The sequence below is a fragment of the Neopelma chrysocephalum genome, unplaced genomic scaffold, assembly GCF_003984885.1.
Source record: "Neopelma chrysocephalum unplaced genomic scaffold, ASM398488v2 Primary Assembly neopelma1_25, whole genome shotgun sequence".
In the NCBI taxonomy this organism is placed as follows: domain Eukaryota; kingdom Metazoa; phylum Chordata; class Aves; order Passeriformes; family Pipridae; genus Neopelma; species Neopelma chrysocephalum.
Window position 1 is genome coordinate 33,927,329 of NW_020897694.1, and position 26,314 is coordinate 33,953,642.

Sequence of the window (26,314 nt, forward strand, 5' to 3'; positions counted from 1 at the left end):
CAATATTTTGCAGCGTGCGCATATTACACATGATAATATGATTGCAATATATACTGCTGTGATCGTACTTTGAAATAACACTGCAAACTTGGTTATTAAATTACCAGATCTAACAAGGTAACGCCTGTCTTTAAGGGAACATTATGGATCAATGAAGCATTTGTCTTTTCCCTATATCCATAAAAAAGGCCTATGAATTTAATCCCTCCACTGAAATCAGTATTGATTCTGTAGCTCATTGCCACAGAGGGTGCTGCTGTATGTGTGCCTAGTCCATGGTATGCACCGTCTGAGTTGAAAATAGGTTCTTAGGAATTTCAGTTTACATTTTTTCCCACCTAACAAAACTAGAAATGTAGCCCCAGGGAGAATTTCTGTGTAAACAAGGAATAATTTTTCTAGTATCAATTGAGTAGCATTTTCTCAGGCAGTTCTTTGTAATTCCCCTCTTCAATATTCCCTTGAGACTTATCAGGGTTTGGACTAGATGATCTTTAAAGGTCCCATCCAACCCAAACCAGTCTATGGTTCTATGGCTCTATATGTGGTGCTTAGCTGTGTTCGAGTTTTACAGCAATGATTTATGATCTTAAATGCAGAGCCAATGACATACGTTGTTCCTCGTTGTTCCTTGGTGACTTCAATAAATATGAAGTTGTGAATGAATGTTGCTATCAGAACAGCTTTCTGGATGCTTAAAAATATCTGAGTAAAGTAGTATGAAGCGCCAGTAGTTTCTCATGATAATGTTCCTGCCTAGGAGCGTTTAAATCACATTTTCTACAGTGCTTTCATTTCTGGTATGAACTATTTATATCTCCATATAGGTGATGCTGTAAAAATATGTGAGCTTTAAATAATTTTACAAAAGTGAGACATAGGAATACAAGCCTAGACTTTTGTGCAAATGGGCAAGAGCTGCGTGTTATGGCCTCTTGCTCCAGCTCCCCAGTGAGCAGAAGTGTGCCTCGGTTCCTCTGACTAGTTCCATCTTCTCCACGAAGCCATATGCTGCAGATCTGCTTCTCAACAGCAAAGGCAGGAAGCGCTTAGGAATTAGGGGAGCAGAATAGCAAGAAAACGTTAAAGGAAAGCTTAAAGAAAAGAAGAGATAAACAAGAATGGTAGAATCACAGAACAGTTTGGGTTGGAAAGGAATCTTAGAGATCACCTAGTTCCACCCCCCTGCCATGGGCAACAACACCACGAAAACGCCTGACTCGGCGAAGGGGCGAGCTGAGGAGTGCGGGTGTCATGCAATCCGGTGCCGCCCACGCCGCGCCGAGCCCACCCGTTCTTCCCGCCGTGTCACTGTCACCGCGGTGGGCGACCTCGGCCAAGGGCTGCTGTTCGGGCCACCGCCGCCGGAGGGCAGCACAGCTCCACACAAGCGGCCGGCGACAGCGCGGGGGAGCCGGGCAGCGCCCGGGGTGTCACGTACCGGGATGCTCAAACACTGATCGCGTACGTTTTCGGGCTGGATCCCGGCAGGACGGTGGCTTTGGTCTGTGATAGCAGTTATTGCCAGCAATAGGAGAGATCGCTGCTTTGAAGGCAACGGTATTGTACATGTCTTCCGCTTCTTCAGGCACTCCTTTCTGATTCACGCTCACCGTGTTTGTAATCCTTATCCTCCTTGTCACGTTTGAAAGGACATGTTGAATTTAGTATGTAAAACAATTACTTTTTATTGGGGTCAGGGAAATGTTTTGGTTGGTTGGTTGATTATTCTCTGTGCTGGTGTTTAGCAACAGCCGGCACAGCCATTCCATACTGTGTTTTTCCTTCAGATTTGGTAGAAATTTTGTGTGGTCCCTCTCTGACATTTCTCCTCCCTACTTCATTAAGTAGCGTTGCTTATTTGTAGGGACAAATGTATTTGAGCTAGGTCATTCTCTACATGGTACTGAAACAATAGTGCAGGCAAATTGGGCTGTGATTTTTACTGTGGTACACACTTGGGAGCTCACTGGGAAATGCACACCAATCCCTAACACTGACACTCTGTGTTAGAAAATGGCCTGTTTTGCCAGCAGCCAAAGGCATCTCTGTAATTGATCAAGTCATTCCTTCTTCCAGGAGAGCTACAGAAAACTCATGAACTGTGTGAAGGTGTCAGAATTGAGCCAAGTAGGCTCTTCAGAGATATTCTCTTCTACCAAAACAATTCACTTCTGACATCTGGGTGGAGAGGACTGCCTGTTTTCTTGAAATCTTCTGCCTTTGGCCTCCTAGCTAAGACTCCACAAAAGGCAGCACTTGGAATAGTGACTTTGGTGATACAAATCCTTTTCCAATAGAGAGCAGTCTGAATTCATCAGTCATTGAAGGAATCCCTAATCATCAGCTAATACTGACTCAGCCACTCGCAACATAGAGACTGGATCTGAACAAAAGGTGAAAGTCTTGTTTTCACTCCTTTCTGCAACAGTATCTGTAAAAACTACAGCCAAGAGGCTTTTACTCAGCCCTGGTGAGTGCTGGGTCCAGCTTTGGGCTCCCCAGTATGAGAGAGACACGGACATAGTGGAAAAAGTCAAGCAAAGGACTAAGAAGATTATTTAAGGACTGGAGCATCTCTTCTATGAGGAGAGGCAGAGAGAGCTGAGACTGTTCAGCCAAGAAAAGAAGATGCTCAGGAGGGAAACTTATCTGTGTGTATTAATACCTGAAGGTAGAGGGCTGAAGAAGAGGGAGACAGACTCTGCTTAGTGAAACCCACTAACAGTATGTAAATCTTATGAGGAGTGGCTGAGGAAGCTGGGGTTGTTTAGCCTGGAGAAAAGGAGGCTCAGGGGAGACCTTATTGCTCTCTACAATTACCTGTGGGCAGGTGGGGGTTGGTCTCTTCTCCCAGGCAACAAGTGACAGGGTGAGAGGTTCAGGTTGGACATCAGGAATAATCTCCATTATCCTCCAATCTCCCAGGCAACAAGTGACAGGGTGAGAGGTTCAGGTCGGACATCAGGCTAATCTCCAGAGGTGCCCTCTAGCCGCAACCATCCTGTGATGCTGGAAGCTATGAAAACTATGTCAACCTGTGAAACTCTCTGTTACTTTCCCCAAACTATTTCCGAATTGTATCTGGTAGTGAAATGATACAAACAACCTTGCTGATGTGAGAGGTAATAAAGTCAGATAGACTTCGAGGGATTTGATGTATTTCTGAATGATAAAGAGGGATATCGATAGCCTTTTTTCCCTTCATGTATGCCCACTCTGTAATGCCATGGACACCGTAAAACATGACCAGTGCACTGCATTTCACTTTTCTGATGGGCCACACTGCAGATAGAGCTGCATTTTGGACCTGGTGTTTTGATGGTTTCTTCTGTGCACCCCAGTGGCAATAGGGAGCTACTTAACTGAGTTTCATGAAGGGTGGCTTGGGGTAGTGTAACACTGGGATGGATTGCTCAGAGATGGTCCCTTTTAGTGTGACACGGAAGACATCAGTGGCACCACTGGGAGTGAAAGGCAGGTGACTGTCTGCTCTGTTCCAGCAAAATTCCAGCTGGTTGTGAAAAGCGACACCTTTAACAAGTGACACTGATGCTTCTGCGTGCTATTTGTTGTGATACCCAAACCTGCAGGTTCAAAGGTCTTCAAAACTTCATCTGATGCTAATCCTGAGCAGGTTGCTTTTTGCATGCATTCAGTTTAGAAATGAATGAAAGGCTACATTTTGTCTTTGGCAGTTCATGCTGTCTGTTATGGGCAATCTTCAGTCCATTTGCACATATTAGACTAACAGCTGAGCGAATATTCAGGGTGTGCCTGAATACTGTTGTCATGGATTTATAGAATGCCCTAAGTTTTAGTGTTTCTGAAAACCACTCTAGGTACCTTACAGAGATCCCTACTCCAAGATTGGAGCCCTGGGTGCTGGAAGCCCTATTTCTCAAAAGTGGCTGGCAGGAAATATGACTTTCTATCTCTATTGGATACTTTGCCCCATTAGATCGGAGAAATGATTCCTAGATATACGTCTCCCACTCATAGGAGTGGAAAACATTTCCAACATTTTTTAGTTCCTTGTAATGTTTTAATGCTCTAACTCTTGGATTAGAGCATTAAAGCAAAGGTTGTCTCTTACTTAAAGTGACATCCCTGTCTTTCTGCACCCATATAAAGGGGTTCCATCTTTTTCCCAAATTCCCTTCTCCCTTACCAATTCTCTCCTCCCTACAGGTTAACTCAGCTGGTCCAGATTTACACAATTTAAATTCCACCTGTGTGGCTGAGTGTAAGTGTTGAAAGCCTAGCACTGGTCAATGAATAGCACCTGGCCAGGGCTAATGGTGGGGTCTATCAGACTTGGCACTGCCCTTGCAGCACCTTTGCAGGGAAATACTGCACACAGGCAAGTTTTGACAGTTCACTCATATCAGTTCAGCTTGTCAGTGAGATAGCCCTTTTTTCCTCTGTCCTGGAAAAAAGAATTTCCTCCACACCAGTGGATAGCACCGTGAAGTCAGAGCATGGGGTCAAACTTGCTTACAAATGTTTTTCCCATGGAAGAATTGTGGTTTTATTCATATTCTTGCTAGGTTCAGATGTGAAATCTGCTGCATGTTCCTACAGTCTGCCAAAGTCTGCCCTTGAGATACAAACCACAAAAGCCAAAGGGATTTGAAATGCATCCTGAACTGCTAGTTCACAGTCTTAGATTCAGGAGGTGAGAGGGTCTACCTAACAATAGTCCCTCTTGAATCACACAGTCTACAAATTTTTGTAGCAGTATAAACTGTGACTTTCTGGTTTGCTTTCTTCTTGTTTTGTAAGGATACATGCTGTTTTTTTCTGCATATTCATAAACTACAGCAAGTCACCTCCTCTGTGAGTATTATATTCCATGAACAAGGGCCTGCTGTTATCTCACCTTAAATCTTCCATTGGCACAGTATTTTTAGCAGAAATAAGACTGTGGATGAGTGAGATTGGCATTGCAAGTAGATGGAGGTTTGAAATAAGGGTGTCGCTAATCAAAGTTCATAACACGATGTTGTTTTAGATTTGTTGTCCTTTATTAACAAATTGATTTGATGGACCTATACATAGTGGATACAGGTGTGAAGTTCACACTTTGTCCACTTCTGAGCTGGACCAATTACAGGTTTCCTGCTTTGCAACCATAGACATTGTCCTAATAATATGGGAATTACAGTGCAATTAGGTGTACTTAAACTTCTTCACAGGCCTAGCAAGAAGCAGCCGTATTCAAAAGACAAAGTTAGCAAACAGAAGCATGTTTTGTCTTCTCAGTCTGTGTGCTTTACTCAGCAGCAGCAGTCATTGTATCCTGACATTCCCAAGTGATTGCCTCTGGATCTTCCAGCTGTCCAGAATTTAACTTCTAGACATAAAATATATAAACCATACTTTTTTTTTGCATAGAAAGAGACAATAATGTAAAGGATGAATAAGTGTTCTCTAAACATGTAAAATACTTGTAACTAATGTGTTCAAGTAGATTATATGAAACATTGGTGATACATGCTTGTGTCTAAAACCTTTTAGTTTTCTTGTGTAAGCTTAAGGCATTTTTTCACGCACAAGTGAGCATCAACTCAGAAAACTTCTGAATCAGAACTTTATGATCCCATCATATATAAAATACTTTTGATTAATTTATTCAAAATGGGTACATTTATGGGTTCGTATTTTAGCTAGTTAGAGTAGCAGTTATATATATATTTGAAAAATAATGGGACATTAGGGTAGCATTTTATGTAATCTTTAAGACCTCAGTTTTCCTGTCTGGTGATTTGGGTGCATCTTTGCTGTATGGCACTGCATGGTGCACTCCTTGTGAGGATAGAGCACATCTTTAATGATACAGTTGAGCAAAACCCCATCTAAGTAAGAAAGAACTTTGTGGAGAATGTCTACAACAATTCAACTTCATACATATGACCTTAATCAGGCTTAAACTAGAGCGTATGAGTTATCCATCAATATTCAAGGCTTTATGCATATGCTACTGTACATGTAATTCCTCATAACAGGAAGGAGATAACAAATCTTGCAAGGAACAACACAGAAATTCATTGAACTAAGAGGGAAGGATCAATTTTGGTAAATTCTTTATTAAGTATATATTCAAATATGCATAATGGATGGAAGGTGAATTTACTAATGGACAATATAGGACTATAGTAAGCTAATGTACTAAGTGATGTTAAGGACAGAGTATTTGAAGTTTAGAAATTGGTTAAATACAGACAAGAGGTACCAAAATCTATTTGACATTTGGAGTACATCTCTGAATTTTATTATACATACATATGTATGTATACATCTCTCTCTCTCATAATTAGGTTATAATCTCTACATATTTATGCATATTCATACATGTATGTACATATCAAGTCTACCTATGAATTGGGTTTTGGCTATGTAAATTCTAAGATAAGATTGGATTAGTATGTTTTAAGTTGTTGTGATGAACTCAGTTCTTTTTTGGCTGCTATAGTTTCCATATTTATTGCATTTCCCCGTATTGTTTATATGTGTGCTGGGCATACTGATAGAACTCATTATTTCTGTTTCTGATCAATATAGGTAACTGTCAAAGATGCCAAAAAATATTAATATCCACTTCCGTAAAATTTCACATAAGCCTTCCAGTCACCCTGTAATGATTCATTATAAAAATTAGCTGCTGCTACAGAAAAATACATTAATGTATACCATTTGGAAATCTGTAGACACAACTTACATTTATTTTAGGATTTGCAATGCACTGATTTTCAGGCTGAATTTATTGGCAAGGGTTGGGTGGGAATAAATGTTCTCAGCAGTTCTGAATCCCATTAAATGTGACTTCTGTTGTATAGATTCAAGTGATATAATCAATAAAATTCCAAGAAAAATGAGTTTTTAAATTGTTTTATCTAGAATTAACTTTTGCAGAAATTGAACCGAGCTGCTAAAAAAAAAAAAAAAGAAAAGGAAATAACCTGACAGTGCCTTCCTTGTTTTGAAAAATATATTGATGGAGATTTCACAATGATCTATATATAACACTACAGGATATTAAATATTAATGATTGAACTATAGCAACCATTATAATATACCACACCAATGCAGGTGATGCCACTCCTACAGCTTTGTAGGAACAGGTTTTGTCAGTTCCATTGCAGTACAATTCAGAAAGATAAAAATAGTAACATATGTATTTGAGTCAATAAGCCAGATTTTCATGCAGTATAAATTGGCCAAGTGAAGGGCAGCAGAACTACACCCATGCATCAGCTGAGGTTATGACTGGAGTGTGACCCAGCAATTATGATTAAGTCAATGAGAGTTTGTTTGAATCTGAAGAATGAGATTTGGCACAAATATTAAATAGGGACATTTTTTTTTTCATTTTAGTAGAAATTTATTCAATGAAAAATGCAAGTGGCTTGCTCACAAAACCACTGCAGAGCAGGCTCAAATTTGCCAATTTGTATTAGTCAGTGGAAAAAAGTAGACTCAAACACTAGAGTTAACGAGCATGTTTGTTTCAATATTTCTAAAAACGTTAGTAGGATGGAAGAGGAGGATATAGTTGCAGAAAGAATTAAGAATAGCTGTGAGGAGTCATGCTCAACCCATGCTTCGGACATTCCCTTGGGCTGTGAGGAAGTCAGATTAACTCTTTGCTATGGGCAGTCATTTTCTGTTTTGCCATAGGGAATTTTTTATGGATTTTCCTTGTTCTCTCCTCATAAACTGTTCTACTTTTATAAGGATGAGTGAGTGTTCAGCATATTTATGCTGAATGTAGCAGATCCAAGTTCATTCCTGGATGCAGAGTGTTTTCCTTCACTATTTGTGCTGTAGCTTTTGAAGGAAGCAAACAGGCATATGAACTGGAGGGACAAGGCAGCACATTGTCCAGGTCCCCTGGTGGCACATTTATTGTGTCTGATCCTCCTTTAAAGTCCACAACAACTCTATTGGCTGCATATTTTTGAGAAACAAGACTCCTTGCGTAAGTAAGATAAGCTGGATTTATTACCCTGCCTTTCACCTTTAGCGACTGAAAACTAGTTTCAAGTTTGGGGCCATATATTTTGAATGGATCAGGCTGCTGGTCAATTATCTACAAGAAACTTTACCTGTTTTTCTAAACAGATCGCTTGTGGATGCAAGGAGCTAACACCTGTATTAATTTTAGCAGATAAAGAGTGGGAATGATCAATAAACATAGCATCTCAGTTGCACAGAAGAGGATCAAAAGAATAGCTTCAAAGAGAAAACAGTGGCTTAAATAAAATATGACCACTAGAATGATTGCAGTTTGATCTACTGGTGTTACCCCAGTTTACTAAAAAGAAAAAAAACTGGAGCCATCAAATGTTAATCAGATGCTTTTTGTGTAGAGAATGCTGGAGCAGAATCCTGGGTATGTCCAAGACAGCAGGAGGGAATCAGTTTCAGATGAAGAATCCAAGAAAAGAGACATTAAGCCTGACAGTTTTCCATTCCTACTTCATTTCATCATAAAGTGCCATTCTGTTGAAATCGGACTGTGGTGCTTTTATCACAGCTTTTTGAGTTCCGGTATCTACACCACAGAAAAGTAAATTACACACTCTGGAACCACCAGCACCCCACTAGCTAAGGCATTCACCCAGGCACAGGTAAACCAGGTCCTTTTGTAAACACTGGACTGAAGTATTAGTCTCTTAATGTGAAGATAAATCCAAAATTCTGGAAGCTGACTTTCAACTGTATGTCTTATTTTATGGATGACCAGCTTGAGCTGCCCAAGGTTTACAGAGCACTTGCAGTGGTAGTCAAAGTTGGTGAGAGCTATGGTTTCTCAGCACCTCTGACTGCAAGGCTGTGCAGTCTCCAGTAAAGTGCACAGGGTTTCAAGCCATGAATTTTAATCCTTGCTCTGCCACTAATTCACTGTGTAGCTCCAGGCAACTCCCTATCTCTTCAGCTGTAAAATGGGAATAATAATAATGGTTTCCTATCTTTTGGCAGCAATAAATTCATCTATGTTCTTGAGGCATGCAAATACTACAGTGATGAGTGGCCCAGGAAAGACCATGAAAAAATGAATAATTCTGTATTTACTGCAGGCTTTGGGTGTGCAGTAAATAAGGCACTGTTAACTGGCTGGTGAAGATTACTTTTCTAAGTAGCTGCTTATTCAGTACATAACGTGTAATCAGTACCTACTTATTCTGTGTAATGAATGATAAAGGGTTCCTTGGTGGAAAAAAGGGAGGCAAAGACACATTTCAAGAAAAATCTTAATAGTGATTTACAGGAAAGTACAGTTAGGGGTTCATCATCCATTTATGTTCTAGTGTTCTTCAGCTTTAAAGCTCTTGATTTTGGCAACCACCATAATGTTATTCTGAGGCAATTGTCTTCTGTGCAGGTACATGATTAGGTATAATAACTAGTTCCCTACTGTAAGAACAGGGACAATTTACTCAAAAATAGCATTTTGACTGTGCACATCTATCATTCCTCATGTGCAATTATTTCTGTCTGAAAACCAGGAAAAACAAATATGACCTCTTCATTTTTTTTTTCAATGGCTTTTCTGATCACACCATCATATTCCCACTCTTATATTGCATTTTTCTGAGTTCTCAGATTAGTTTCAGGGTAAGCAACCTGTTCAATTTGTTACAGTGTCTCTCTCTTTGCACACAAATAAATTTCCCCCAAAGGGCTCCTCTTGTAACAAATACATTTTTGATGTTGAAAGTAGCAAGGAAAAGAATGAAGACACGAAGACCACTGTACAAGGTGGTACGCTAACACTTCAATTCTAACTTTGTTAGAGTAGTATGAGCATGTTTATCCTGCAATTTAACTGCTTATTAGACCATTGCTATCACATCTGTTAAAAGAATGTGCAATCTGCAAAACAAGCTGCCAAATGTCCCTTTACAATTACATCGTTCAGAGATCTGTATTGTCATTCTGCCTGGGTAGAGGAGGGAAGAGAAGTGCACGTTGTCTACCTTGTCTTCATCAAGGCATTTGTCACTGTCTCCCATAAGATCCTCATAGGTAAGATCAGAAAGTGTGCATTAGATGCGTGCACAGTGAGATGGATCAAGAACTGGACAAACAGCAGAGCTCAGAGGGTTGTGATCAGCAGCACAGAGTCCAGTTGTAGGCCTGCAGTGAGCAATGTTCCTCAGGGGTCAGTGCTGGGACCAGTCTTGTTCAATTTATTTCATCAATGACCTGGATGAAGGGATGGAGTGTACCCTCAGCAAGTTTGCTGGTAATACAAAACCGGGAGGAGTGGCTGATACACCAGAAGGCTGCCAGTCAGTGAGACTTGGACAGGATGGAGAGTTGGGCAGGGAGGAACCTAAAGAAGTTTAATAAAGGCAAGTGTGGGATCCTGTACCTAGGCAGGAATAACCCCATTCCCCAGCACAGGTTAGGGGTTGACCTGATGGAAGACAGATCTGCAGAGAAGGACCTGGGGTTCCTGGTGCACAACAAGTTGTCCATCAGCCAGCAACATGCCCTTGTGGCCAAGAAGGCCAATGGTATACTAGGATGCACTAGGAATAGCAAGGCCAGCAGGTCAAGAGAGGTAATCCTGCCCCTCTACTTAGCCCTAGTGAGGTTGCATCAGGAGTACTGTGTCCAGTCCTGGGCTTCCCCATCCAAGAAAGACAAGGAACTAATAGAGAGGGTTCAGCGGAGTGCTATGAAGATGATTAGGGAACGGATCATCTCTCTTATGAGGAAAGGCTGAGGGAGCTGTTTCTGTTTAGCCTGCAGAAAACTGAGAAGGGATCTTATCATTGCATACAAATATCTTAAGGGTGAGTGTCAAGAGGGTGGATCCAGACTCTTGTCAGTGGTGTCCAGCAACAGGACAAGGGGCAGTGGGCACAAAGAAAAGCACAGGATGTTCTATCTGAATATGAGGAAAATGTTTTTACTTTGAGGGTGACAGAGCAGTAGAACAGGCTACCCAGGGAGGTTGTGGAGCCTCCTTCTCTGGAGATATTCAAAACCCACCCGGACGTGATCCCGAGCAACGTGCTCTAGGTGGACCTGCTTTAGCAGGAGGGTTGGACTAGATGATCTCCAGAGGTGCCTTCCATTTCCAACCATTCTGTGATTGTTTGTGTATTTGATGTGTTAGTGAAGCAGTCCACTGATGGGTCTCATTTGAGTACAGTTTTGAGTCATACTTATTTTTCTATGCAGATGCTCTTCCAAGACAGAGTATGCATAGATTTGTTAGTCTGATCTGCATTCCATTTGGTGAGGCTATATTCAAAATTAGGACATATCGAATTAGAATCATGGTATTTGCAGTAGACTTGATATAACAGAATCATCCACTGCATAATACTTACAGCCTTTCAACGTATCTAATAAAGGATCACATTTTATTGTAATCTAACTCTACACATTTCTAGACATTTGCTTGATGTTTTTAAGTGTGATATACTGCATAAAACAATGCACTATATGGCCTCAAAGGATATTTCAATTTATATCTTAAAATAATTCTTTTCTTGCTACTTATATTAAGAATCTTCATGAGCAAATATTTTGTAGCCAATTATTGCCATAAATGCTTCTTTATACACCCTGATCTTATGAACTGCATACATGATTTACTCTGGACATGTGAAAATATTGCAACTGAACCCATATGCAAAGTTATAGCAGTGATTCAGTCAGTAGAAACATGTTTGCAACACTCTGTCCTGTAGGTTTTTACTTTTCACTTTACAAATAGTGCTAACAGCTCTGAGCAGGATACAAACAACAGGCACAGAATAATCGTTAGGGATTGCTGTTACCTCTAGTCACTTATGAATTAAACATCTGCTGTCTTACATTGAAAAAGTTTTTAAAATAGTTTGCATATAAAAAGGATTACTGTAAAAGATATTTCAGCGAAGAAATCTTTAGCATGTTGTGAGCACCACAGCCTTGCTGCTCAGTAGAAGTATGTCAGAAGTACATCACCCTTTGCATTGTTGTCTGACAGAATCTGATGGCCTAAATTTAATTTAATATCTTTTGCTTAGTGATTCCTTTCAGCTAGGTCTACATCCACAGAGGCACCTAGGTATTAGAAAACATAGTAAAGTAAGTGGAATGTGGATTATTTGAATGTGGGGTTTAATGTAGGTTCCCTCATGAAAGAGAAGCCAGTTGAAAGTGTCCTTATTCTTTAACCACTGATGAACTCATTGGAAAAGGTCTCTTACCACGATCTCCCACCAAAACTGTGGTCACTGAAATAATGTTACTATTGACAGGTAGGAGACGAACATAATTGCAACAAGCAGAATTTCAGCAGGGACCATGCTAAATATAAAGAACTCAGTGCTAGAATATATCAAAATGATTGTAACCTGGATGTACTTGGAGTTAAACATAAAACTCTCATCTTCCTGGAATAGCACCCTGATGCTTGTAATCAAAATCAAATTGAAACACTAATGTCTGTTTCTCGGTATGAGGGAAAGAGATTAAGGGGAATGAGAGATCACTGTCATCTTTCATATCACAGAAGGTACTTTGAAAAGGTCACAGTGACACCAGGGAAAAACCTGAATGAAGAAAGAATGTACCATCTACCACTACTTCAGCACGAGCTGTATTGTAGAGCTATGAGCCAGAACTATAGCAGCCAGGTTATAACAAGAATGATGTCTAAACTCAACAGAATCTATGATCACAAGCAGCAATTATGCAATTGTGGCTTATTTAACTCAGCTATGGCTGCACATAGGTTTACGCTTTAAAGACAAGAATTAGTTGTGGAAAGGAGCTTGATAATAGAAGTTTTGCTGTGTAAGTGTTTTCATTAAGATGCACGCAAAGAATTGGGTATGTTTGGAAGGCCAGACTGGGGTGACAGCGCGAAAACCTGAGCAATGCTCCATGTTATATAAATGACCTGAATCATTCAGAAGATTTCCTGTCTTAAAAAAAAATAAACAAGAAACCAGATATGGTTGCTAGTACTTGCTGTTAGGCCTTCAGACACCTTCATAAATAGTGAAAGCCTTCCCTGTCATTCTCTCTATTGCATGTAGACACTCCAAGGTACTGGTAACTTTGCGAATGTGGGTAATTTCATTTGTCTTATTTTTACTTATTATTTTCCTTGCAATTTTTCCTTAAATCCATTTCTCCAGTGGCTAAAAGTTTAATGATTACCATCCCATTAGGGAGGAAAAGAAGATGGCTTCAGTATCATTTATTTATTATTCTTTTTCTTAGCTGGAAATTGAATTATCTACTCCCTATTTAAGACCCTTCTAATGAAAATGTCATTACCATGAACTAAATGTTCTTTAATAGCAGCATTACATATATTCTTTGATAGTAGCAGTGCATAGCTGGCTAGCAGAGCAGAATAGGAAGAGAGGGCAAAAAGCAAATTCAGGTGTAGAATTGTGCACATATATACATGGAAATAGATAAGCACCTAACAAGAACAGATGGATTAATCCTCAGTGGACAGTCAGCAATGAGCTCAAATCTTTCTCAGTGACGCTCCTGAATGACAGGAGGGATGCCATCCAGAGGAACCTGGACAAGGTCAGGAAGTAGGCCCATGGGGGCCTAATGAGGTTTAACAAGACCAAGTGCAAGGTGCTGCTTCTGGGTCAGGGCAACCCCTGGTATCAGTACTGGCTGAGGGATGAACAGATGGAGAGCAGCCCTGACAAGAAGAACTTGGGGGTGCTGGCGGTTGAGAGGCTGGACCTGACCCATTAATGTGCACTTGCAGCCCAGAAAGCCAATTATGTCCTGGGCTGCATCAGAAGCAGTGTTGGCAGCAGGGCGAGGGAGGTGATTCTGTCCCTCTACTCTGCTCTCATAAAACCCCATCTGGAGTGCTACATCCAGCTCTGGGGTCCCAGCACAGTAAGGACATTGACCTGTTGGAGCAGATCCAGAGTAGGGCCACAAAGATGATCAGGGGGCTGGAGCCCCTCTCCTATGAAGACAGGCTGAGAGAGTTTGGATTATTTAGCCTGGAGAAGAGAAGGTTCCAGGAAGACCTCATTGTGGCCTGTTAGTACTTAAGGGGGTTAATAAAATAGATGGGAGCAAACTTTTTAACAAGGGCTGTTGTGATAGGACAAGGAGTGATGGTTTTAAACTAAAAGAGGGTGGATTCAGTCTAGATATAAGAAAGAAATTTTTTGAGTGAGGGTGGTGAAACACTGCCATATGTTGTCCAGAGAGGGGGCAGATGCCATATCTCTGAAAACATTCAAGGTCAGGTCAGATGGGGCTCTGAGCAACATGATCTAGTGGAAAATGTCCCTCCTTAATGCAGAGAGGTTGGACTAGATGACCTCTAACGGTGCCTTCCAACCAAAACCATTCTATGATTCTATAAGTCTGCAGGAAGGAAATATTACAAGGAAAGTTGTGTGGTTTGATAGGGCCCAAAATTTAATTTCTCTGTCCTAGATGTTAGATAAATGCTTTTCTTGGTAAAACCTTCTGACTTCTGCTAATGAATATATGAAATAAAACCCCTAGAATATTCCATATAAAGCTTTCCTATTATCTAATTCTAAGCAAAATGACCCATATACTATATTAGATGGTAACATAGGAGCCTACAAAGATCATTGGGCCCACAGTTCAGGCTAACCAACTTATTTTTGGTGGTTGCTAGATGCTGCTATCCAGTACTACAGTATGGTGAGGGTCTTTCCAAGGAAAATCCAAAGTAAATTTGTCAACCCATTGGATTTACTAGCAAAATGGCTCCTGAACCCATGCTAAGCCATCATGCAGTGTCCTCTATCTTGGCTCTCCTGAAGTCTGGACCTAGACAAATTTTTTTTAGCCTCTTCTTTCTCTCTGAGCCACACACATGAAACAGAGATTTGCACCAAATTTTCTTTAACTTCCGATATCACCAGCTCCCTATGCTCACTCATCCCAGCTTCCTATGCAGGAATGGCCAGAGTGCTCAAGCAATTCCTTTCCTCTTCACATGAATTTTCTGTATCTTCATACCTAAGCACGCTTCTAAATATTGAAGTGTTAGGCAGAAATTTGGGGCTAAGTGACAGCTCAGAGGCTGGATGCAGCAGAGAAGTTGTCCTCTGGCACTGAATACTTTTTAGAGAACAAGAAGAGAAGATCTGGGGCCTAGCATGCCTTTGGGTACAACAATGCACCCTAGGGCTCTATGCAGGTTCACAGCTTTCTGGGTTTAGGAAGGCAGTATTAAGGACAATTCTCAGTTTTATCGCCAGTGTTCTTTGACTATCAACAGATGAAGTCACATAAAATTTAAAAATGTTGCCACTGTCTTGTGGGTAAAGTCATAAATACTCTGGCTTTATCACAGTTTAAAGATGATGGGAATCTCAAGCACTTTTATTCATCCATAAGCATCGACAAGAGATATTTCCTAAAGGAAAGTTTGACCTAATGCTAGCCTTGACACACGGGGGGGTGACTACAACATGTGAGGGCTGTGTGAGTGCGTGTAGGGGCACACACATACCTGTGCTCCCACACTCTTCCAAAGCAGTTGTGCATTTTACTGAGGACTGCATTTCACTATGCACTGCATTTCCATTCCTGGACTATCACTCATCCTTCAAGATGGGAAAATAAAACCTAGCCATCTTCCACCCTGGTCAAACACCTAGAAAAGGACATGGTGCATCTCTGAGAACGTAGTGCACCTCTGAGAAGGTGCAACATCTGGCACATGTCTGCTGTGTCCGATGGAGCTCCAGAGCTCCCAGCAGGCTATGTACTTTGCCATAACCTCCAGAATCTGCATGTTTGTGTGAGGCACAGTTTGGCCCAGCATTTCATATAATCCCCTTAATTTAGAAAAAAAATAGTAATTTAGTACTTAGAACAATTTTTTCTTTTTCTAACTATTATTGCTCTTTTAATTCTTTTTTGAAGGGAATTGTATGAAAAAGTGTCTATGAAAACAGATCAAAAAGAAACATGACTTAAAAAAGATAAATCTCTGTTATAAGAGCTAGATTCATCTTTCCAGGATGGAAATTGGAAAAATGCTAGAACCCACCACACTGAAACATAGAAGCTGTCACCTCCACCAGTTCTTCTTTCACTTCACTTAATACTAAAGACTGTATTAAGGAGGGAATAGAGGCTGACAAAGTATGTGTTTTGTTCAATTTGCTACTGTTTTAAAGAATGAGGTTTTAAACTTTCTGCAAGTTATTAGATAGCATGCACTGAATGAAAAGCAAGAAAATTTGTAAAAGCATAATATGATGCTGATTTCTAAAGCAAAGAGTAAATTTGGTCTGAAGTTCAGAGAACTATAGCTTATTTTCATTATAGATGTTTCTACTGAGAGATTCTGTTAAAATTTAAAACTGCTGCTAAGTGTACCCAGTGAAATGGCAAATCTCTGTACGGTTGTAACCACATAAGAATGGGAACACTGGATTGGACCAAAGCATCTTATTCAGACATTCCCCATAAAAACTTAAAGAAAGTGAGTAAGAAGAGGGCAAGTACTTACAGAACCACAGAAAGAGAGAGGAGTTCCCTTGTGCTGAGCAACAGTGAAGGCCTGGGGAGGCTGTGAGAGGGTCTGACCTCTCAGTCCCTCCCACTAGAGTCTCAGTCTGCTTTGAGTCTCCATCAGAATCCCCACTCTGCCTGAGGTTCACATGCTGAAATTTCAAGGGACTAAGGAAGGTAAAAGAGAAAAAAAAAATCTATTCATGTAGGTAGTTTGGGAGCAGTGAGAAACTTTCTGGTGGTAGAGGAATTAGAATCTCATTTGCTGAAGGGCCAAAATTGCATTCCCTGGCACCCAGGATTTAGCATGAAGTCAACTCCTCCATAACACTCAAGTTTCAGCAATCTGCAGTTTAGAGTTAAAAATTAATTGATATTTAATCATATTTAATAAATATATAAATAAGAGTTATGCATGCCAGAATGAAGGGTCTTCGGATGTCTGAAATACTATAAAATGGATATCTAATTGATTTATTTTGTCTAAAGCATCATTGAATGTAGAACTGCTTTTAATAGGGGAAAATATAATTTATGTTTCCTTGAAGTTACAACAAAGTATTGGGTATTAGGAAACTAACATTCTCTTCCCTATCTGCCAGGGATACCTTATAACCAGGTCTCACGGCCTGACATTGATAAATGACTTAATTCTGTAGTGTTTGCCCCATATTCCTCAAGTGGGATTTTTAAAGGGAGATTAATAACTGCTCTCTTCTCTGAGGTTTCAGATGTCCCAGTTTTGCAATGTTTAATATATATGTACATACAGCATTGAGAACTTTGAGAGAAAAATACCAAATATAGTTAAAAATTATATTAGGGCCTTTCAGCCAGTTTGCATGCATGGTACAATTTATAAAGATGATGATGAACAAAGCCAGGCAATTTGGAGAGTCTAGTGGATGAATAAACACTGAATGAATATGAATAAATAAAGGGTTATGAATATAATTTTTTTTATTGTTGCTTACACACAATAGAAAAGTATTTCAGACTTATCCAAAACTGTTTATAAAATTCTTGACAAACTGAGGTGTTGAAATACGTGCTTTGGATTTCATCAGTCTTTTTTCAAACTTAATTACTTCACAGTGTTTTAAAATAAAGACGGAGGGAATTTTGAAACATCACTTGAATAAAAATATATAAATCATTTCATCCTTAGAAAGCTTTTTTTTTATTATTTAGCAAAGTCAAGAGGAGATCTGAGCATTCTGATGTCACTGGATGTTTATTTTGCATTTTAAAAAAATAAAAGTTTTAGCTGTTTAGGTTCCACCAAGCCCTCTTAGAATAAAGCACTACTGAAACAGATATCCCAGTGTATTCAGGACAGTTTAAGTGTACATATTCACATCTCAAAAACCTGTACAATAAAAACAGTGTTAGTTCTTCTGATTGATTTTTAAAGCAAAGAACATTTCTATGTTTTCCAATTCATAGAACATTTCCAATCTTTCATAGACTGCCATGATTTTAACTACACTTTACAGTTTTCTCACCCTCACATCACACCTGACGTGAAGTAGGGAAAATGCAGAGATGCATAGGCTTCTTTACCAGCTTGTTTCTCTTTTAAATCAAAACTTCTGATGATTAAAGAAGAATAGATAGAAAGTGCAGCTCCAGGCTATGATATAATGCACTTAAAGGTCCCAGAGGCAATATTCTTAACATCTACAACCAACTCTGAAACATAACAGAGGAATGTGAATGTTAGGGCTGGGCTCTTAAATTCAAATTTCCTGACACACTGCAGGCTGACAGCCTTTGAATTTATGAAGATCTCCTATCTAAACAACCAAAAGAGCTAAAGACTACTTAGAATAATTATTTTGATCTGTACTTGCAAAGCAGTAGTAACCTATGAGAAAGTATTACCATGTACATACCCAGGCGATCATTTCATCTGATCATGTTTTCATAATCTTAAAATTAATCTTTCTTCCATGCATAGTTTAGAGACTAGTTTTGTCTGTAAAAGTGTGTGTCAGAGGATTTGTAACCCATTTTAAGTATTTGTGTATAACTATATACACTTCTGTGATTTAGAATGGATCAAGAAATTATTCTTCCTTGTGATATTTTTCAAATAATTGAAATACCTGAGTCTTTCATGGAAAGGCCTTCTTTCTGGTTTCACCCCCCCCCCCCCCCATAGTACTATTTGGAAAAACAAAGCAATCAAAAAGTCAAAAGAAAGTATGTTATGTTTTCTGTGGATGTCTACAAAATCCAAGGAATGATCCATAGAAACAGTTACTTCTTTGGAGACCAAGGGCACCTTAAACTTTTGCAGTAAAAATACCTGAGGAGTATCTAATGGGCCCTGTCAAATAAATGTGCTCATTGGCATGGCTATTGCACAACAGCACTGAGTTCAGCTCAGAGCATGTTAGCAACACCTACGTCCAGTCAAAACTGTCATGATGTTGGGCCAAGGTGACCTCTTGGTTTTGTAATGTGGGTAATTGAATAACACACACTACACCCACTAGGATGCCAGAGTGAGGACTCAAGGCTCTCTTCTGCCTCCGTGTACTTTGCATGGGAAAACTCAATGGGGAGCTGCTCTTTTCAGTCATGAGCCTTTCAGGAGTGACATCGGCTATTCTTAATTAGTTAATTTTTATTTTATCACAACTATTAACTTTCATTCATAAAATTAAAGGAAACCTTTAAAGAAATTGAAGAGCTTGAGAGAGTAGGCTTTGTTTTAAATCATAATTTCTTCTGCCACCAAAGTTGACATGCACCTCAATATACATTAAAAGTGCCCAATCCTTGTATCAAGAGGTAAATCTCATGCTTTTTATAATATCGATATGCTTATCAAACATATATTCTGGTCTGTTAAATGTAAAGAGGTTTATTCCTACAGAATTTTATGAGCACTAGCTGTCTCTGAAATTTTTTCTTTCTGAGAAAATGTGTGTGTTTTACAACAGCCCTCTAATAGCTCAGGGATTAGAAGGGACACTGGCAAACTTTTTATCACCCTGGGATGTGTACAAGTCCTCAGGGGATTAAAGTACAGAAGTCAAAAATATGCAACTGAATGAATTTCTGAAGTAAGAGAAGTAAAATCAGTGGTTTATTTGTGGAGATTGTAGTAATGAAAACAACAGACAGTTTTAAGATGTGAAAATTATTTTACTGCTGGCTCACTGTAAAGAAGAAACATGTATTTCTGATTGCATTGAACATAAGCATCCCTGTACTGAATCAAGCCAAAGTTGCATCTAGTTTGCTGTCCTGTTTCTGACAATGGGCAGCAGCATTACTTTTGGAGAGGCATAAGAAACAGGACAGATAAAACACAATTCTTTCCCAAGTATAAACTTTCATTTTCAAGTAGGCTGAAGTTTATGGTCTTCCTCAGCGAGAGGGTGCTTTCAAAACATTGATCTTAACAGCCATGGAGGTCCTTCTCATGCATTTGTCTAATGGATTTTTGAGCCCATTTATAACTTTGACCTCCACAGCTTCCTCTGGCAATGAGCCTCACAATTTAATTATGCATAGTGTGAAAAAAAGGACTTCATAAAGTTTGCTTTAAACTGACTGCATGATCATCTGAGTGCTCCTTTGTTTTTATAGTATGAACAATAGCAAATAATAATTTAGGCAGTCTATGACTTCATATACATCCATCATCTCTCTCCTCCTTCAACTGCTTTCCAGACTTAAATGTCTCAGCCTAAATCTCTTTCTTGCTACCAATGCCATTTCATACTTCTAATCATCCCTGTAGGTCTTTCCTAAACCTTTTTTTGAGCTCTCAAGTTCTTAGAGATGGAAGAGAACAGAACAAAGCTTACAGGATGTGGATAGAGCACAGATTTTTACAATACTATAGTGAACCTGTTTTGTTCTATTAATTCCCTCATTGTTCTTAGCACTTGTTTACCTTTTTGACCTCTGCTGAACACTGAACTGGAACCTTCACTGAACTATCTGCAATGACTCTGAGATCTTTACTGTAAAGATAATGTCAAATTTATGCACTGCTCTTGTGTGTATTTTGATGGCTTCCCTTATGCCTATTATTTTTGTATTTGGAAATAGAATACATTAAAAAGAAAAGAGAAGATAAATTCTGTGAACTCAAATAGTGGTATATAGGAACTACTGAATTCAAACTAGAACTAGACACCTTCAAGGATATCAGTGATTTGTAAACAAGTGTCTACAACTTGATGTATTCTCATTTCATCCTTCTTACCTTGCTCTGAAATGCCAACAAACAGGTTTGTAGACTTGCTAATTAATTGGCATGTTTCTGAGCAGTGCTAAACTTCCCAGCTCTGGCTGATGTCAAAAGGAGTCAAGACTGGCTAGCCCTCATAGAATTGGACCTGAAGAGTATTGTTCTGGTAACTGTTTATACTATGTGACGTTGTCACTTCCATATTATTTGTGGAGCTTGATGCTGGGAAAAATGAATTTCTAGAGAGGTTATGAAAGATCAAGGATGCTATAATGTCATCATAATTACATGTAACTTGGGCATCGGAATTACATAAAAGCATACTGAATGCCTACTTAACATAACATTTGAATAAATCATGTTTGAAATCATGTTCACTGAAACATTTATTTCAGCTAGAGCTACACAGTTTAAGCTTCTCATACATAAACATTTTTGGCATTATTTATGAAAACTTGGCTTGCATCCACTTAATTTATATTTTAAAAAATAAGAGCTAGCTATGTGGATCTTATATTTATAGCAGAAATCTCCATCGTCTGTTGCTTGCTAAGGTTTCAGTAGATCTACAATGGTAATTCAATAACTGTGTCTACAATATCCTGGGAGTTTTAAACACAGTTTCCCATTTTTACATTTGACATTTCAGTGTGTACTTTCTTACTTTTCTTGATAGGCTTCTAGATACTAAAAATAATTAGTTAGTACCTATCACGCTATGTGGCAGTGATGCCCTTGAATACCTAACCTGGTTAGCATGGGTTGAATGTCCTAGGAAGAGAATTTTATTAACTCATTGGTGCAGGTGTGCAGGTGCCTCACTGCTTCTGAAGTTCCTGGAGGGAGGGTTTGCAAGGTGGCTTGAACAATCTTAAGGTAGAAGTCCAGAAATAGCTTTTCTAGGGAGGAAGATTTACACTGAGGTTTTGCATCTAGCTGTTGCACCAATAGTTCCTGCATCAAAATCATGGAGCATGGGTTTAATTTGGCCCTATTGTGTATGCTGGGTCAATCAACAACAGTATTTTCTTACTTTCAAATGAATGAGGCTCAAACCTAATGAGGTGTGCATTCCCCAAGCCTGTGGAGAGGGAGTTTAGCATTAAGTTTGTTTTATTTCCTGTTTGCAAATAGCTTGTATCAGGTGTACAGAATTTTTTCCAGATAGAAAAGAAAGTATTTTTTCTCAGTAGTGACCTTTCATGTTCAGATGCTTTTGAATCTGAAGCTAAAATATCTCACTTTCTCATTGTTAGCATTTTCTTCCAAGCTATAAATATGAGCCTTTGTATCTATATTTTCATGCTGAATCATTTTGTTAGATGCATAATATTAAGAGTATTTGTTAAGCATTCTGTGATTCATTAGTGTTGAATCATAGAATGGCTTGGGTTGGAAGGGACCTTAAAGATCATCTAGTTCCAACCCTGCTACCATGGGCAGGGACACCTTTCACTAGATCAGGTTGCTCAGAGCTCCATCCAGCCTGGCCTTCAACATCTCAAGGGACAAGCTTCTTTGGGAAACCTGTTCCAGTACCTCACCACACCCTTACAGTAAAGAACTTTCTCCTAATATCTAATCTAAATCTACTCCCTTTTAGTTTGTCCTGTCACTAGCTGTTCTCATAAAAAGTGCCTCTCCACCTCTTGTAGGCTTCCTTCAGTTACTGGAAGGCCCCAATTAGGTCACCCTGAAACCTTCTCTTTTCCAGGCTAAAAAAATCCAATTCTCTCAGCCTTTCCTCATAGTAGAGGTGCTCCATCCCTCTAATCATCTTGGTGGCCCTCCTCTGGACTCGCTCCAACATGTTGATGTCTTTCCTGTGCTGGGGACCCCAGAATTGGATGCAGTTCTCCGAGTAGGGTCTCACCAGCATGGAGTAGAGGCACAGAATCACCTCCCTGGACCTCCTGGCCACTCTGCTTTCGATGCGGCCTCGGGTACAGCTGCCCATTTAACATTAGCAGAGATATTCTTCATGGAACTCTAACCTGAAGACATCTTGGTCTGATAAGCTTTTGGAGAGCAATATCCTCAATGTACTAAAACAGATCTAGCCTTCTTTCCCATTAAATCCCAGGGATGGGATATATCTTATGCAGTACTACCTACCCAAAAGTTGGATATCTTGCTAGCTATGGTCTATGTTCATAGGTACTAGGTACTTCTGGAGGGTGATTAATTTACACTGGTTTTGTCTACTTCAGCCTCTGGAGTTTCAGTCTTTGGACTTGCTTTTGCCCTTCTCGTTAGTTATTGAAGTAGCCCATGTAACTGACTCAGACTTACACATTTAATCTCTGGTACTTACATCAACAAGGAGGAATCTTAACTAGAGACATTTTGAGTTGTGGTGTCATCCAGAAATTGTCTGGACTTTAAAAAGGCACACAGAATTCTAATTTGTAGTTCATGGAAATCCTAACATTCCAGTATGGGCTTTTCATAGTATGCTTTTCTATAAAATATTGAGTGAGCCTTCAAGAGAGCTGGGGAGAAAAAAAAAGGGGAAAAGATAAGCTACTACTTTTGCTACTTTAATAATCCTAAATGCAAAACATTAGCTCTTTCTAGCAACAAAAACTCCACTAGCAGCAATACTGGAACCATATGCCCTCCATTTGATTTACCATCAATGACTGCCTGGCTGCACACAGAGCCTCTCTGCTTAATAGTGGCTCTAGGCAAGTGCATGTATAATATTCAAAGGAGTTTTGTTCTTTATTAAAGTTGTGATAAGGACGCAAAGCATTTTAATGGGAATAATCAATTATATAATGATATTCATATACAACAAAGTGCTTTTAATGTAAGTACTTTTAATGTGGTGCTTTTGTAACGGGGGAATTACTTTTGTAATACTTTCAAAAGCATGTCTTCTATTGGTGCCAGGCAGACAGCCGCAGTAGGAGACTCCTGTAAGAGATGAACTCCATTTACTCCTCATTCACAAGAAGGCGTTTTTCAATGCAGAGACCAAATGATTTTACCACTCTACTGAATAAGAGAATTTCAGCATTAAGATGTGTCTATATTTTTTGTAAGAGAAGAAAAAAATGAAGTGCATTATCAGTCTAAATAAAAGCTGATTGTGAAACTTCAATATTTAAAAGATTAAATTTGATTCTTGCCTGTGGTTTTCCTGATCTCCCTTTGCTGTTATCATCTCTCTACCAATAAGGAAGCTAAGTTAATTCTATTCTGCCATTGGCATTTTTGCTGATGGATGTCAAAAGTTATAAAGAGAAGGTGGCCACACATGATGTTTTGCACACTTTGAAAATTTTCATAGACCTACTACCTAAAGGAAACTCTTATTATATTCAAATTTCTTTTTTTCTTATGGGTATTCTTATATTTAGGGAAGGAGATTTAAACCAGATACTTATTCCTTCTATACTCCACATGTTCGTTTAAAAGTGATGCCCTCTTCCACCCATAGCTAATTTGCTGTAAGTCCCATGTCAGTTGTCATGGTTACAGGGTGAGCTGTGTCTGTCTCCCAGGTGTCACTGTCTGTGTTTGGACGCATAGTCCTAAAGGAAGATGAAGGCTGAGCATGCGCCCTGATTCTCTGTATCCAGCCTCTGCAAATGCAGAATGGTTGCTCCATTACCTCGCAGCAAGTTGCCACGTGCACTTCAGAAAAGAGCCCAGCCATCTTCTCATCTTAGTATTGACCATGTCACTCTACCAATATGAGATACCTAACTATAATCAGGGGATATATTTGGTCAGTGTTGAGGCTTCAGATGCTCCTTCTCTGCTCTTCCTCCCCTCCTCTCTCCTTTGCTGAGCTCAAGAAATTACCCCAAGCCTATACTGAGTCACTGAGGACCAGACAACTAAGTGTGGACACTAAACAAAACTGTACTTGAGAATATCAATCAAACCCAAACATAGCATGCTGAGGGTGTGGCTGCAGACATGCAATACTATGATCTTTAAATCCAGAGCAATGTGGTTTGTGAATTCTGATGCCTGGAACAATCAAAAGAACATAAGATATTGTGAAATTTGGAGTAGGATTAATCTGAAGATTAGACAAAGGTGTCTACACAAGATCTGGGTGTTCCCATTATGTCAAAAGAGATCTAATCAACTCAATTAATGGAGTCTATGTATAGAAAACTGGGGATCTTTCTCTTGGGTAGAATCTGACATGAGAAGTTCAGCCCAGTTCCCACACACAAGCATCCTGAGCCATTGGGATGCTCTGAGGTATCCCACTTGAACTCCAGTTAAATAGGTATTGCGTAGGTCCTGTGTTGTAGCTGACAACTCTGTGCAGTGTCTCAGGTAACTCAGGGCATCTGAAATGTACTAGATGGTGGCATCTAAGTGGAGCCCAGCCCAGCCCTGCCAATTCTGTTTTAGATGGCTGTCTATTTCAAGGAGATCCAAGACACGAGAGAGGCCCCATGTCTCCCTACCCAGTGCACAAGGGAGTTGGGCATTTACAACACTCAGCTGTTAATATCCTTTAGCCAGTGCATATTTAATGTAAAATGTGTAATCACTCCAGGAACAGGGACCAAACCCAGGATCTACCTTTCTCATGTAAGTGGAGCTTAATGCATCCAAACTCAGGATCATTTGCCCCATGCTTTTAGTTGCTTCTCTTTAACTTCTCTAAGCAGACAGGTAAAGTAATGTACAGAGACATAAATCAGATTGTAAGATACAAATCAATACTTATTATGGAGTGCCCCTTAGATTCATCACGCCTTCTCAGAAACTACTTAGCTAAAACTTATATTTTATTGCTGATTCCAGCAAAGCCAACACATTTCAGACATCGCTTGCTCTCCCTCAAATCAGTAGCATTATTTCAGAAGAGTACTTTGTTTCCACATATTCTGAAATAGTCCAACAAAAAAAGTTCAGTAAAAGAATCTTTTTTCTAGTTAAAAAATGAAAAATGTATTCTGCAAAGTCACATGGATTTCAATTAAAAAAGCTCAAAAATATAGACTTCAAATTTTCAATATGCCTATTTTATATGAACCTCAATACACATAAAAATATTCAAAATACCAGAGATAAATTATTTCACTTTATATCAAATACATACTTCAATGTATTTTTTTAGTTTAGTTCATTAAAAAATTAATGAAATAACTGAATGGGATAATGTTCATCTGGATGAATTAGAAACCTTTGTTGAAAATTATTCATATAGCTCTATCAAAATCATATCATTTCATTGTGCTTTTCACAAAAGCAGTTACTATTTTTTCTTTTTTCATTTCTTGGCAACAGAGTCACGGATCTATAATTAAAAACCCACTTATACAATTTCCAAAGGATTATTACAATCTTGTCATGTCAGGAGTTGAACAAGTCACTTTATAGATTATTTTTTCCCATCCCTAGATTCTACAGTGATGATCTGAAAACCTTTAGGGCCCTAAACTATGCTTTGTTTTTGCAATGAACACAGGGTACACAAATTATATTCTCTTTTTCTCTCTTTTTAGGAATGCAGTTGAAGAAAACAAAAAACTATATGCAATTTATGACACAAGGTGAGTTACTAAAAGTACTTTAAAAATGTGATTATTATTTATAATAGAGTGTTAATACTT